At 30.5% G+C, this 16,329-nt stretch overlaps 1 protein-coding gene across 2 annotated transcripts in view; it reads right to left on the bottom strand.

Annotated features, from left to right (window-relative positions):
* Positions 1-16,329, bottom strand: part of LOC148235167 (cGMP-specific 3',5'-cyclic phosphodiesterase-like) — a 117,651-nt gene that overhangs the window by 93,163 nt on the left and 8,159 nt on the right. The window contains exon 1 of one of the 2 annotated variants that reach the window (XM_088186350.1): positions 2,023-2,295. The exons of the other annotated variant lie outside the window; for it this stretch is intronic. The gene's annotated coding sequence lies outside the window, so the exon portion shown is untranslated. Of the gene's footprint in view, positions 1-2,022; positions 2,296-16,329 lie in introns of those variants that run through there. 2 annotated transcript variants of the gene reach the window in all.

Genomic DNA, 16,329 nt, shown 5'->3' with positions numbered 1-16,329 from the left:
TAAATGAATTGTAAATACTTATTTGGTTATTATAAGTATCATAAAAATGAAAATATAGAAATATTTATAAGTTTAATATATGTATATATGTAATTTAATAGCTGTGTCACACAGTTTCGCTCGCGGCCAACTTAGAACGCATAAAAATCATAAAAAATAATTTAGACGTGCCTCAACCTTGCTGTTGAATTTGCTTTTAATATTTTTGTATTTATTAATATAACGTGTCTATGGAGCAATATTTACATGCTTTTGAATTATTCAGTGCTTCGATGTCGCACTGTAATAAAATACAACTGAAAACCTTTCCCAAGAAATGGGCAATAAAATTGAGAGAGTCAAGTAAAAATCAAGCAATCTATTATTGAATTTAGATCAGACATTGATTGATATTTTAAAATATATTAATATATTACACTATATATTTTCTTATATTTGGTATAATTTAAAGTATCATTTTTTTAATAATATTTCGAGTTAGATAAAGGTATAATAAATAAATTGAATAGTAATTTTAGCATTTTTAGAAAGCAAGGGACATCAATACAAATTCATTAATATGCCAAAACATTTTTAAATATGTACTTTTTTAAAAAGACGCATGTATTTGCTAAGTTTCAGTAGAACAATGAAATAGTTTAAAATTGTATGACTTATTATATTCATCTAATGCTACCTATTGACTGTGATTTCTGTGCGAAAACCCACTTAAATTTTTTAGATCTACATATACATATATAATAGCAATATGTCTGTTTGTCAGTTTCCTGTTATTGAGGGTTAAATTTATTCTAAAAAATATTTAAACATTTTATTTAAGTTCCTAACGACAAATTTGAACAAAATGCTTACGTAAAAAAATTATAGCGTCTCAAACTGCGCTTGAAAAAATTGTCGTTTGTCTAAAAACGATCCATATCTGAGCCATTTGCGAAAAAAATAATAAATATCTAGGACACTAGTTTGTTTTTCTTGTTTTTCTCACAAAATATTCGATCGATCTCTAACTACTTAGTTTGACAAAAATATAATCGTTTCTTTTTAAAGTGGTTTTTATTATAAAAAACTAGTATTTATAATAAATAAAATGCTTTTTAGCATAAGAATACATATTTAGTATTTATTAAAAAAAATATGTTTTGCAATAAAGAAACGCAAATTGAGCAATATATTATAAATCTACACACAATAAGCTTAGATCGGCTATTGCATTAAGATGCAGACAATGACAATTATACTTAGATAAATATAATGCTTAACACTGTTATTTTTTAGCGTAGCTAATTTTTTTTTAATTTAAGTGTTTCTTAAAAATTTGTTAATTCAGGTATTTATTACTTTTTTTATTTTAAAAACTAAGGAAAGTGTTTTTGTATCTAAACAAAAAGTATATTTTCTAAAAAAAATAGTAATTAATTTACATTTTAACTAGCAATCGAAAAAATCATATATTGAAAAATGTCAATCATAAAGATAAAATAATTCTAGTGAAATGTATTCATTTTTGTCAAATGATACAATTTTTATATATAAATCTAATAGAAAAATAGAGTTTGAATCAAAGTTAATATAAAATAAAAATAAATTCAAGATTATATATTTTAGTAAAACAATCAAACATTTTTTTTCTTTATAATATTTTAAAGATATTTTTTTAATCAATAATCATTTTTAAAAATAGTGTAAGTTGGTTAGCTCTGATTTAAATAAAACATACCTAACTATGCCAATTTTATCATATTATCCTGACACATGTGCTATAAAAGTTTCATATAAAAAAGTGGATCAACCGATGAAAATTGAATATTAAAAAGAGTTACAGTTTTTCGTCCTATCTATAACAATATTTTTTAACTCGAGCATTGCACGTTTTTATTTATTATTTGAATCGTGATTTCGTATTTTTTCATTTGTTATATATTTATATTAAATATAAATAATTTTTAAATAAAAAAATTAATTCGATTCCTAAGCAATAATAAGGCTCATTAAATGAATAAAACAATTAAAATGTCTACTCACTTTTCATTTTTCTTCAATCGAGCACCATCCATCTCCGCCTAGATAGACAACATTGTTTACAACGCTATTGTTGTCTCGTCCGAATCTCAACAAACAATTTTTTCACTACACTATCAAACAGTCATCTGAGTATCGAATCACCGAAATTATTCGTTTTATTATTATTTTAAATTTATATACGTATATGTATATAGTTTTGGTGTTTTCGCGTATTCGCGGGTATACTGGCGGGCGCCGCGGCGCGCGTCCGTCCGTCGCGACGCCTCTAAGCCTAAAAGGCCCGAGCTCTAGCCAGGACCCGGAGTGGGTTGTAGACACACACAGCGGTCGGAGTAGGAGCCAGCTGGGCTGGGGAGATATCGTACATATAGTAGCACGCTGTATAAAAGCCGCTAAATGCTCGCCGCTCTGTGTGTCTGCTCCGTAGTCGCGAGTCAAACCAGAATGTTGGCGTTGTAATTAAAAAGTCGCACCAGTTTGGGCGACATGTAGTAGATAGCTTGTAGTTTATTTATTTCAATACTGTGATATTTCCTAAATTAAACATGTACTGGCAACAAAAGGTAAGCGTAAGACAAGGTTGTTTTTTTTACCCGCTATGATTTTAGCATTTTAAAAAAATATTTTGACAAATCATTACTGAAAGGTTACATAATTGAAACCTACAAGACGTACTAAGTAGCACTAAGAAAGATTTTATTTGAGGGGCGGGGGAAGTGGTGGGGGCATTTGCCCCTACCCTTGAATTTAACTAAAAACAGAAAAAAAAGATTTAATATATAATGAAATCGAAATATTAAAAAAACGACAACTGGCTGGTTAACTTTTGCTCTCCCCCCCCTGGAAAAAGCTAAATTGATATTCCTAATTCTAAACCAGAATTTCTCGGATTATCTTTGAAAGAAAATCTATAAAAAACAGTCTCAAATCTACCTCAAAAATATTTTTTCAAATTTGTCATTTCAGTGAAGTTTTCCGTGGTGGATATATATTTTTACCAGTGAAACTATAGTTTATCTGACAGGTGCTACTAAAATTGTATGATTTCAACTTTTCCATACGTAGTAATATATACATTTACATACTTATTATTTATTTACATGCGATGTACAAATGTTACAGTGAATGTATATTTTTTAATGAAATTATATTTTCACTAGTGAAGTCCAAATGCATTTTCACCAATAGATACATATTTCAACTAGCGAAAATATAATTAAACTAACAGGCGCTAGTGAAATTCTACTTTGCTATAAAATGTATATGTAACTCTGCGGAGTCTTATTTTTAAAACTCGCGTTAATTTACTTTCATCCATCAACAAGGAAGCAAGACAAGCGTAAAGAATAGGACCACGAAAAAGCCCTAGTTACGACCAGAAAGAATCACATAAATAATACGCAAGTGTAAATATTCTGTTTCATTGAAAGAATATTTATTTTTTGCGAAACAATAAATCACCGAATTCACAAGATTCTCGTTGAAGTATACGACCTTTGACAATGCCCATCAAGCAAATGTTACTTTCTAAAGGCGTATACCTATTTCGCTGTTCTGTGAAAATCTATTGGCTGGACGATCGCTGCATGATTATGACTCGTCAGCAAGTTTTTCAGCCCTTAGTATTTAAGGTTTGTCTCCAAGGAGAAGAAGGCAGTCACTCGAAGAGACCAGCAGACGCTCGTCCGCCCGCCGACAACATAATATCATGGACACTCGCACCAGAGAGGGATCAACTTCCTACAAAACCTACAAAACCTCTGAGGATCTTCCATCGACATCATCCCTCCGCCAGCTTCTCCACCACTGCTTGGAGAAAACATCTCGCCATTCATCCTCTGTCGCAATATGTAACATAATCTAATTATATTCTTACTAGTTACCACCAATTACAAAAATAAAACAAAGATGAGCACGGCAATAATCATTAAAATTACTTAAAAATCATCTTGAAGAAATTCCCAGTGGATGCAATTTTTTTTTAATTGCAATTAAAATTTAAAAAATGCATATCTACGAATTTTGGGAAGTAAATTTAAATCATTTTGTTTACTTATCTTTAATAACAAACAAAAAAATAATCAAATAACAAGCAATATTCGGCTCCGAAAGAGTTCGAACAATAAAACAGAAACCAAAAAAGAGAGAAAGTATTTGAAGAACCATTTGCATTGCTTATAAAATAAAACGGTTAAGAACCACTTGCATTAATTTTTCATTGCTTATAAAATAAAATAACTAAGTTATGATGGAAAACAATAAATAGATCTAAATACAAAACGTTCTCAGAAATTCAACAAATTTACTGAGCAATTAACCTGACTTTCAAAGACGAAAAACTCATTTACAAGAGCTTTGAATAGGACAAAAGTCGCTACTACTGCAATCTATGCAGTTAGCAGTATTTGGGTTAAACGTTTTTTATTGTAAAATTGTTTAGCAGTGCATTTAAACCAGGCGCGTGTGGTTAGATACATTCCCTTTCGCTCGCTCGCGTGTTAGGTGACGAGAGTGAGTGAGAGATAAGGGCGTGCGGAACGCATGTAACGCACGCCCTTATCTCTCACTCACTCTCGTGACTTAGCACGCGAGCGAGCGAAAGGGAAAGTATCTCACGAAACGCGTCTAATTAAAACAGCTGGCAAATTTACTAGCACGTACAGTATTGATAAATTGATTTAATCACTTATGATAAAAATGACTTGAACGATATATCGGTATTTATTTTATTAACAAAGGCAGTGAAAACATTTTTAAGACAAATAACACAATCTCAACATTTATCATATTTCGACTTTTTTGTAGCAATATTATTTAAATACACATAAAAGGCTCTATAAATATTTTTATTATTAACATAAAAAAATGTTTTATTGTTCAATTATTTTTATCATTTTCTCGAGATTAATAATGCCGTCATTATGAAAAATGGCAAATTTTCTCGCTGAGCCACTCAATATGTATTTTTAGCGTAATAAATACAAAAAAATTAAGTGTGGTAAAAGAAGTAGGGCATACATATAGCAATAATTTTTTATAATTTAAAACATATCAATAAAATAATCTATTGAACAATGATAGTCTACGTTATTCTATATTTTAATAAATACAAAACAAACAACAACATGTGTTCCTTTCCCATAGTATTTATATTTTAAGGTCAATTTAGTACTTATTTAATGGTGTGTGAATATGTACACAATGATACATAATAAATGAAGGGCAAGGGCACGCTACGCACACAAACGTTAATACTGGGAAGTAGATACTTAAATTGAAAGATGTAATACATATATTATATTTTACTTTTTTTTCAACAATAAAATCTCAATAACGACTTCGCGAATATACATCAAATTTTTAATGCTGAATTTTATTGCTAATATTAAAAAAGTCCATTCTTTGTACTATTTTTTATTTGTATATCTAGCGAACACGTAAACGTAAATGAGAAAAAGTTATAAACATACAACTTTTATTATTTACATTACCATGATTTCGTATTCATTATAATAATTTAATAATTCATTTATAAATTCAGTCAACTGTATACATAATTGTATTAAATGTAATCAATCGATAATGTATAAGCTACTTATACATACTATGTTGTACATACTGATAGAAACCGAGAATATTCTAAGCAAAGACATTCTGTTATTTCCATAAATATTTTTAATTGTTATATATAACATGAATTGAATTATTTGTTTACTATTTTAAATATAAATATATATACTAATGAAGCAATTAATAAATACCATTTTATAATATAGTGTATGCTTAATAATTTATTTCACTATAAAGAATTTATTTTCTCATTATATTAAGTTTTCGTTCAAACAATATGATCTTAAATTATAAAAGTATATTTTTAGTTTATTATTAAATCACACCTCTAGGCTGTAATTATCGGATGTAATAAAATCAATATCATGCCTTGGAAATACGTTGAAGTAGTTTTTGAAAGTACAATTCCGTAATTAATATAGGAAATTCAATATTAAGGTTGCGGTTAACGATGTGTTTAATTAAGTATTAATAATTAATAATTAACTTTGGATCACGATCTTATTTACTAACCGTTTAAATTCAATCGTGTCTGAGAAATCTAAGTTATGATTAATATTAGCTCAGATTAAGTTTTCTTCTATGGTAGATGTCTATTAAGAAAATTTCTGTTCCTGCGTTAATAGATATTTATTTAAAACTATTACTGTAATAAAATAATTCGTCTAATAAGGAAGATGTCCTATGAAGAAAAAAATGGTATATACTCGTAAATCTAATTTAAAGCTCCATATTCTCGATTATTATGAGCTCGCTATATATTCACGATGCGAAAAAACGAAACGTATCATTTTTAATATTTAATATGAGTTAGTGCTTCATTCATATATTTTTTAATATCTTGCAGAGAATTTTTCAAAGAAACGCTACATACATAATACATGAAGGAGCAGGAAATATCGCAAAAATTTATCATACACTTTTCCGGTTTGAATGTCTGCCATGTGCATAATTTGAAAGCAAAGATGAGATAGGTTATAAGGTCATTTTCCTTGAGCCCGGGTATTATACCGGTTTGAACTTGGATGTCGATTTTACCTAAGGGAATTGACGAAAGGGTCGCGAGACCTTTCTGGGGAAAAACGCCGAAAAATCATCCCGAAACATCGAGATGGGATTTTCTTTTGAAGCTCTTAAAAATATGAAGGCATGGATGCAAACGCTGAACGAATCCGCCATACTTGATAATGGATTCTTTGAACTGTAACATAATCATGTTTAATAAATGTAGTAGCATATGCATTCGTTTGGGGCGTGCTGTAATTATCCGCGGAACAGCAGAGTGGTTTTGTATTAAATTTTAGTACTATCTACTTTATCTTTTAATTAAACTTTGGCTAAAGTTTGACAGAAAAATTAAAAAAGTTTCAATCAATTATGGCGGAAAACGTGCTACGGTTAACTGATATCCGTAGATACGAAAACTTGAAAGAAAATCATTACAACAACAATGAGAATTACTGATTAGATTTTTGCAAATTATTTTATAAGAATAATCTCAATAAGTTCACAACAAATTATTATATAATAACACTTTGCTTATTATATAGATTTACATAATAATTAAATAAATATGAATATGAATACAAGGTGTGATAAAAAATACCGACAATTTTCAAATTTTTATTCTTTAAATTGCAAAACCGTTCCCATAGCTACATCCATGGAAGATTTTGTTGTCCGCCCCATTTCGATTAGACGACCAATTACAAAAAGATAGAAAGATTTTTTAAACAAATTGTTAATGGCAGCTAGAGCAGATTAAAAACGGTCGTTTCGAGGACAAATCCGAATAAACGCATTATCTTTTCGCAAGGCGACCGATATTTTATATCTTTAAGATTCATGCCGGATACTTTGTGACTTAATCTGCTAAAAGTTTTCCCACGGTGGTATTCCATTTTACAAAGAAACCATTTTTCTTTACAATCCGAATTGGATTTTTAATGATTTAATATCATAAGTTGACACATTCTTCGGTTTACTTCATAATTTTACCTGCATCTCCTCTGTGGTCGCAAAACGTTTAATTTGAGGGAACAGAAAAAAACTGAGGACATATATGGCTTCAGCATCACAGCGTGTCGTTTTTGCACCCAAAATGAATAAATTGGTGATGAATGGTGAGCCGGCGCGTTATCGTGATGCAAAGTCTTTCAGTTATTTATACATAATTCTGATTGTTTACTTAAAATGGCCTCGCGCAAACGGCATAAAATAAATATTAATGGAAATTTTTGGTGGGTTTTACCGTTAAATTCAAACGAAATATCAACGATGACATTGTCATTTGAACGAACTTGACATGCTTTTTTTTTTAAAAAAATTGATATTTTTTTCAATATCAGAACCATTCATCGACTTCTAAGCCGCAAATGAAGAAATTCCAGGCTACTTCTCACGATGCTCATCTAGTGAAATTAAAATTGCTAATTTTTGTATAATACAATGTACTTAATAACGTAGTTTTTTAAGATTATTCATATGTATTTATTAAGGAATAAATTGATTTTCAAACCAATGCTTGTTGTGCATACTGAAAAAAAGTGATATTGTATAACAGTGTAAGATAAAAATGCGAAAAACGACCGAAACAAGGTCAAATTGAAGGATTCAAATTCGGGTTGTTGTTCTATATGTGAATGCTCGTGTAATGAAAAGAGGAACGATGTTTTGGTGCAATTTCCTTTAGGGAACACCATTACGCCCCCGTCGTACCTCCACGGTCAGCGCTTCTCAAAACCATGCCAAAATAGATTAGGGGGTGAAGCACCCGAACCTAATCGACTTATACGTATGCATCTATATACACAATCATAGAAATAGACTAATATATGGTCTAATTCATGTCATACACACGTATCAATATTAGTTACTCGTGTGAGTTTATTTTCGGAATGGATTTCAATAGACTATGAAAATAAAGATGTCCATAATTAGAATTGATTTCATATTTATAGATAATCACACACGATAATAAATTGAGAGATGATTTTTTAGCATATGATTGTTAGCGGCGTAATTATTGTACTATCTAGTAACTGTTTTTTTTTTGTGATATCTATATAAATATAGAAGTCGCAGCAGGTAAGTATAATTTTAAAAATGGCGATTGATTAATGATCCTGCTGTGTTCCTTTTATTGGTGTTAAGAATATCAGGTCAGGTTTTCTCTTTAAGCATAGCGCTAGTCTTTTGCTTATCTTAACAATTGAAAGATAACGTTACTGAAGCACAATGTGTTCCTAGTGTATACCATTTTTCTTACACGTATCGTGTAAGAAAAATGGTATGAACTCGAATCTCTAGAAATAAATGAGTTCTTGCTTACTGCGAGAAGCTTTCGCGAATAAGAAAGAAACATGTGGAACAATTTATTCCATGAGATAATTATCTGGAAGTTTTATGGTTTAATTACACGAATAAATAAGAATGAAATTTTGTACATGACAATACCAATATTTTAACTGAGGTTTCATTGAGTACAATTATATTGTTCAGTGGTAAGTAAGTGGGTATAGAAATTGTAATCACACTGATTAATAAATTGATCCAAAAGACTTTTAATCCGCCACATATATAATCAGCACAATAGACTAGTGGTATAAGTAGGTGATTAATGCCTAAAATATCCCATATGTAGTGTCTGGGAGGTAAGAATTAGTGATTATTATATAATAAATATATATAATTATTCTATAATTATATATTTCATTCGATAATCAAAGATTAGATTGCGGATAAATATCGTGATGAATAATTTATTTTAATAAAATCACGCTAGATCGTTGATAGTAACATCTATTGATTGTAAACTATAATAATTGGTGTTTCACTACTTATTTATTAGTTCTTGACCGTGTTTACCCTACTGTAACGCATTGGGTTAGATTATGTTATGTTGCAACAGAAGATTTACAATACACACAAGACATATCTATATGTTTTCTATCATTTTCGAACAGAGTTGCTACAAGATAAACGAACTCATTTATATCCTTTATATCCGAAAGACAATTTGTCATTTCTAAGAAGTTCGTGCTTAATATTTTAATATAATATTAATATATAATATAAAACCATTTGTTACAATAACCGAACGCGAATAATAAATTGCTTTAGGTGAAACTTCCTTTCATGCATATTCTAGGAATTTATTTTACTGAATGTATTATGGTATACACATGTACATACATAGATCACACTCCTCGCTCTCGCGGCTAGATATCATGAAAAGAATTCATGAACCCTGAAAATAAAGAATCGGCGGAACCGTCCACAAAACGACAGAAGCAAATAATTGGAAATTTCGAAGAAGAGACATTCTTTTACGAATGTTTTGCGATATGTGCGTATGAAAAATTCGCAGATGCGATTTAAGAAAACATGTGCTTTGTGTACTTACTTATATGTGTATCAGTGAGTACAAAAATATTTAGCCCAAATTTGACTAATATATCAATATGTTTGTTATGTAACGCAAATAAATGTATATAAATTAATACAGTACATAATGTACAGCCAGAGGCACAGCGAGCCCTGGAAAAACAATGATTCCGGGCCTCATGAAAAAAGTGGCAGTTTATATATTTTTTAACATCGTATTATAATAATAGATACGAATTAAACTACAAATAAATATAAAAATTAGCCACCGTGGCGTCATATGTTATGCGAAATATTTTAATTAGGTATTAAAAATCATTGAAAACATCTACTCATAATATTTAGCTGTGTTTTCGTTACTGCTCAGTGTTGCCATTTAGTTAATTTCCAGTCCAGGTCAAAAGCAATAAAATCGTGCCGTCGCAGTAAAAACGCTAGAATATCAAGCGTTTATATTAAGACTTTTTATAACAATATTACGAGTGAGAATCGAATAAAGTACATCTAAACCAAATTTTGACCAATAGGAGAGCGCATAAAACAATTATCGCTTCTCAGAAGTCAAAAATCCACGTCAAAAGCAATAAAATCGTGCCGTCGCCGTCGCAGTGGGAACGCTCGTTACCGAGCGTTCCCACTGCGACGGCGCCGACACGATTTTATTGCTTTTGACGTGAATTTTTGCCTTCTGAGAAGTGATAATTGTTTTTGCGCTCTCCTATTGACCAAAATTCGGTTTGAATATACTTTAAACAACCCTTTTATATATATTAGAAGTTCATAGTAATATCGGTAAAGAAAGCTATCACATTTTTAAAAAATAGTGTAATATCGAAAAATGTGAGATGCGATGTTTTTCCCCTAAGAGATGAGTTGGGTTAGTTTGTATTTTGGACTTAACCTTTACTAATGAAAATATAACTTTACAAAAAATACCAATTCACTGTTACATTTATACATCGGATGTAAATAAATATTGATAAGTATGTAAATATTAATATGACTACATATAGAAAAGCAGCTGCCATATAATTTATATTTTCACTGGTAAACATATATATCTACTGGTGAAAATGTATTCCGATATGATTTTACTGAAATGACATATTTAAAAAAATATTTTCGGGATAGATTCCAGACTGTTTTTTCTAGATTATTTTTTTTTTGGAATAACTACATGAAACTGAATGTATTATTTATTTTTCTGTATTAAATCCAAATGTCAAATTACTGATAATAATCTATAAAAACAATAAATTTATATAATTCAGCTAATGCTGATGTTAATTTTTCGTTATTTCTTTGCTTCTGTCTTAGGTATTCGATCTGAATTTTCAGATAGAGTACCTAAATTTACTGCTACTAATTTACATTTGTTGCATATTTTCTTTTATGTCCAATATTTTTTAAACGTTCAAAAAACAATCATTTGCAAACAAATTTTAACACAAACGGAGCCGCGTCAAAAAACTACAATCTGTCTTTTTGAATAATAATGTTTATTGTGAAAGTACTACCTAGAAAGTGAGTGCTTTTGAAGGCAGTGTTCCGCTCTTTTTATTTCCTGTATGTATAAAAAGAGCTAAAGGAACTTATACCTGAAGCGATTCCCAAAATACACGCGTTAGAGCGCCACAGTGACGTCACGATGACATTTCACGCCGGCGCCGAAATCAGTTCCACAAATACTCACAGGCGTCGCTTCATACGCCGCTGCGATCACGGGATCAATTAGTCATAGATTGGATGATGATTACAAGATATACCGAAATGAGAACAAATCAATACAATATCATTAAAAAAAGGTTAGGTTGTTTGGTTCTATAGTAAAAGTTGGCGCGAGCGGCAGCGAGGCGCCTCCAAGACGACGCTAGAAATGGCGCCCTAATGCATGCATTATGGGAATGCGCATACCTGAAATACATCAGTATACTTTTTTTACACATATATTCTTGCTATGATTTTTTGCAGAGTTGGGCCTCAGAAATGTATCCCCTCCCCACCCCCTCTAGGCAGGCCTGTTTGCAGCTCTATATTACTGATGAATTTGCATCTATCAAAAAGTGCAATATGTGCAAGCACACATTTAAAACCGAGATTTATGTTTCGCTTCAAGCGACTTAATTCCCAATTATAGGCATAGACTGTCAGGAAAATAAAAATATCTAAATCTCTTACAATGCTGGTAGATGAATAATTCAATGAAAAGCTTTACGTATGGTCAAATATTGATGGATACAATATAACTGGAAACAAAACGCCGGTGAAGCCGGGTACGAAAGCTAGTTATTTTATAGTAAACCATGAAACAGAAGAGCAGCCATAAATACCATTTTAACGTCCGACATAAAACTTTATCGCAGACTCGAAGTTTGAATATTTTTTAGAACATTGTTGACGCGTCTGATTTAACCGATTAATATTGGGATTATATTTGGGGGCTGGATAAAAAAGTGTTGATACTTTTGGACGTACCAGTATGTATGTATATGTGTACGAGTATTTTCGCGAAATTATGTAGATAATATTCCGAGGCAAAACACGGAATGGTGCCGGTGTATAAATGATAAGGCAAAACATTTTAAGAAGAAGTAAAAGTTGGTGGCGTACTACGGAAAATGGAGTACTAGGTACACAAGCCGAGTTTAACGCGTTCTCTCAGGCAAATAAGACTTGTGGCGGGAATACATTAAGCAAATACGAGGCGCATATTGTATTTATACATTATATATGTGTATGTGTATCCAATTCAATTTTTTGGCCACACAACTCAATTTGGCGTAAGAAGTTATCCAAGCCAAGAGAGTAGGAGTGAGAGAGAGATCGATCGGCGCTCGTTTCTGGATGCTAAGTGCCGTCCTTTGTTTCCGAGATAGCTTTATGGAATTTGCCGGGTAACAGTAGATGGAGATCGAATGTCGTGGCAAATATCTGGCTATTAATCGTTTGATGTTTCTTTATAAAACGGCCGTATAAACACTTTATTGGCAATGACTATTGGCGCAATGATGAATTTCAAATGCCCCGGAGCGATTTTGTCCTAGTTGTTCCTGGAAGTAATAATGCTTAAAACGTTTATTTATTAAAATTATATATATATCTAAGCTATAAATAGTATCACTTCCGTTAAAAATTTACGTAATATACATAAAGCTAGTATAAATTATTAGATGTTTATTATCTATGGATAATATCTACAAGTATGCATAAATTATTTAGTAACTGATCAATGTTATATTTGTATTTTATAAAATTCGCTTACTCATAATTATAATCAATAAAATAAGGACTTGTTTGACAAAACCCTAGAATCAAAATGTCCGTTTCATTTTGCTTAATTAATATTTTTATACTGCTCACATCTTATAAACTGCTTATGTTTTAGATAAAACAATTTAAGTATATTTCATTAATATACGATTTAAGGTTGTAATGGGCATGGCAGTCGTTCGAAAAAATGCTTACTCCCAGTGACCTATTTTATGCTTTCTCCTCAAAGAATATATTTTTTTTGTGAAATTAATTAATACGCGATTACTTATTAATACATTTATTTATACATTGTATTATGCCAAAAAAAATGTATTATTTATTAATACATGTATTAGTACACAAAATCCAACTTTTTGATTTAGTAATTTGTTTTATCACATTACCATTTCATGTGATATTAACATATGAAAATCATTTTCTTTGTGTTTCTCAGCCATATTTTTTTAGGTAAGGGATTGTATTTGTTCAGGAAAAGTTGTTTATTTATATGCCATTTTCATATTCATGGAGCCGCGGACTGCGCAACGCCGAGCGTTCATTTTATCGAGACATTTGAACTAAATAAAAATATGCTTGATTAAAATTACTGTGCATTTTTTATTGTTTTTACATAAAATAAAAATATATTTTTGTTGATATATAAGAAGCAATTCAAGCTAATTTAAATTTGAACAGACCATTTTATTAATTGGGGTTTTAGAATAATACACACAAAAAAACACTGTTTAAACACAGATAACAAATTACGGAGCATATTATGTAGGGGCACAGACCCTCATAAACATGTAAGCGAGCGCAAGGATCCTTGTGAGGACGAAGTAACCCAGACTTCTGGATGACTGTCATCTCGGGGGAGAGCGCAGTTTGGGGCCTTCTCCTGAGAATGCTATAAATATGAGCGTATATTCCTGAATGGAAGAGGCTGAAGTATAAAATGGGCTTTTCTAGGCAAAGTCAAAAGCTCGCCGGTGGAGCCTTCGGTTTTGAAATGTGGGGCTTGAGAAATTATTAAACCAAGATTTAATTTTTTATACAAAACAAATGATATTGGGTTTCTCGGAACATTTTAAAAATGAATGATAAGCTAACGATTTTCATATTTCTCAGGAATCTTATCTTTCGTGAAAAGCAATTTTCAAGTGGTTCTGAGAACCGATGAAAGGCATTAAAATTATTCTAGTTCCAAGAAACGTCGTTATCTTATTATGATATATTTAAAATATTAATATTATAATTATTTTAAATATAAATACATATCTAATGTAATAGCATATTAGGTAACATGAAAGTAATTGAGAAATACTCTTGTTTTATTAAAATTAATTAAAACGTTTATAGTTTATATAAAAAACATATGATTTCAATAGTTCGCGTTGCAATTAATTTATTCGCAAAACAATAAAAAATAATATATTTTTGTCCCATATATTTGAAACGTTTACTATTAACCAGGCTAAAAAAACGCGTTTTAACGGCCTGGTTAGTAGGAATCAAGAAAATAAATACTCACTATTTATTTTTTTGCCGAAATTAATTAACACAAAAACAGGAAATAAAGAGTGACGCGCCGTTAAATGCAACCCATGAAATTTGCAAATTACATTGTTGCTGAACTTACGCAACCCAGTACAAAAGAATCTGCTTAACAGCTAGTCTAATAAAATATTTATAAGATAAACACAGATATTTCAGCTTCACTTCAAATAATTCAGATTGCTAAATGAATCGAGGGAGAGTAGGATCGTTTGTATATCCACTTCGCATTCGATTTGGAATATACAAGCTTTTAACCCTAAATTTAAATCCAGCTGAGTTTATAACACAAGCTACTTTGAAATCCCTAGAAAAGCAGCTGCTCCTACTTCGGCCGTTAGCTCTGGTCCAGCCAAACAATCTCGTTGAATCCCCAAGAGTTAAATTCAATCTTTAAGGCGCTTAAGTCCTTTTATAACTGTTGCAAACTTCCACAAAATCGCAATTTAATAAAAATATTAATATTGCACTAGGTGATATATAATATTATATATTATATTACTAGTTATATATTAAATAATAATATTATATATATACAAAAACATACTTCTTTTTGAAAATGGATAAAAAAAATTTAATACAATATTTGCCGATTTTTGTTAATATTAAGACCTTATTTTGCGAGGTCGGCCCATTCCAGGATTTCTCCTTTGAGATCTTAAAATAGAATTAAAGCTTAAAATATTCGCAAATACGGGTATAATTTCAAAATTAGCCGTTAACCGTAAATAAAACATAGGGTGGGCAAAAAAACATATGATTATATTTTAAATTCTGAGCAATCTGTATTTTTCTAATATAACTACTAACTATCATCAACAATATAATTACAACCAAATATTTCGTTTTTCATATTGCACAACCTAATTAAGTATATATATTTTTAAAAAAACGCAGTGTACTGAATATATATTAAACAAATAGTTACATTTAAATAACTTGATAGATTGTCTTTGCATTAACTCTGTAATGAACGGGGACGGATTCATCAACGTCCCTGCGACTTTTCTTGGCATTTGTCCTAAATTTCATCCTGTTATTGCTTGCCCTCGTACTCAAGCTAATAATCATCTGAACCTACTTAACTCTAAAGAGCGGATCTGCTACTCATTTCAGGATATATTATAAAAGTCTGGAGCAGACTTATAGCCTAAAAAAAATATTTATTTCACATATAAATATAACCTAATAGATGTATCAAAACAAATGTTTACTGTACTATTTTTAATTATATTCATCATTCTATTGATATATCGCTAAGTTTACAGTGGTTTATATGTACGAATTCATGATCAATTTTAAGCATCTCTACTAGGTTTTAAAATAAAATAACGTCATATTCTAATAGATCAGTGACTTTTGCTACTACTGTGGAGGAAAACCTTGTTAAAATAATCTATATATAAATCACGCGAATTTTCTTCCGCATCTGCCGCAGTTTTCCAGCGCCTCGCTAATCTAAGCCACTTTTCATCCGCATAAACATTTTAAGAGGATAATGCAAGACCTCTTATTCGTAACTAACCCTTAGAAATATGAGACAGC

Source organism: Plectrocnemia conspersa, unplaced genomic scaffold (assembly GCF_051122295.1).
Source record: "Plectrocnemia conspersa isolate PC_06_02 unplaced genomic scaffold, ASM5112229v1 ptg000005l, whole genome shotgun sequence".
NCBI lineage: Eukaryota > Metazoa > Arthropoda > Insecta > Trichoptera > Polycentropodidae > Plectrocnemia > Plectrocnemia conspersa.
Note: the sequence above shows the minus strand (reverse complement) of the source record. Positions and strands in the feature narration are given on the sequence as shown.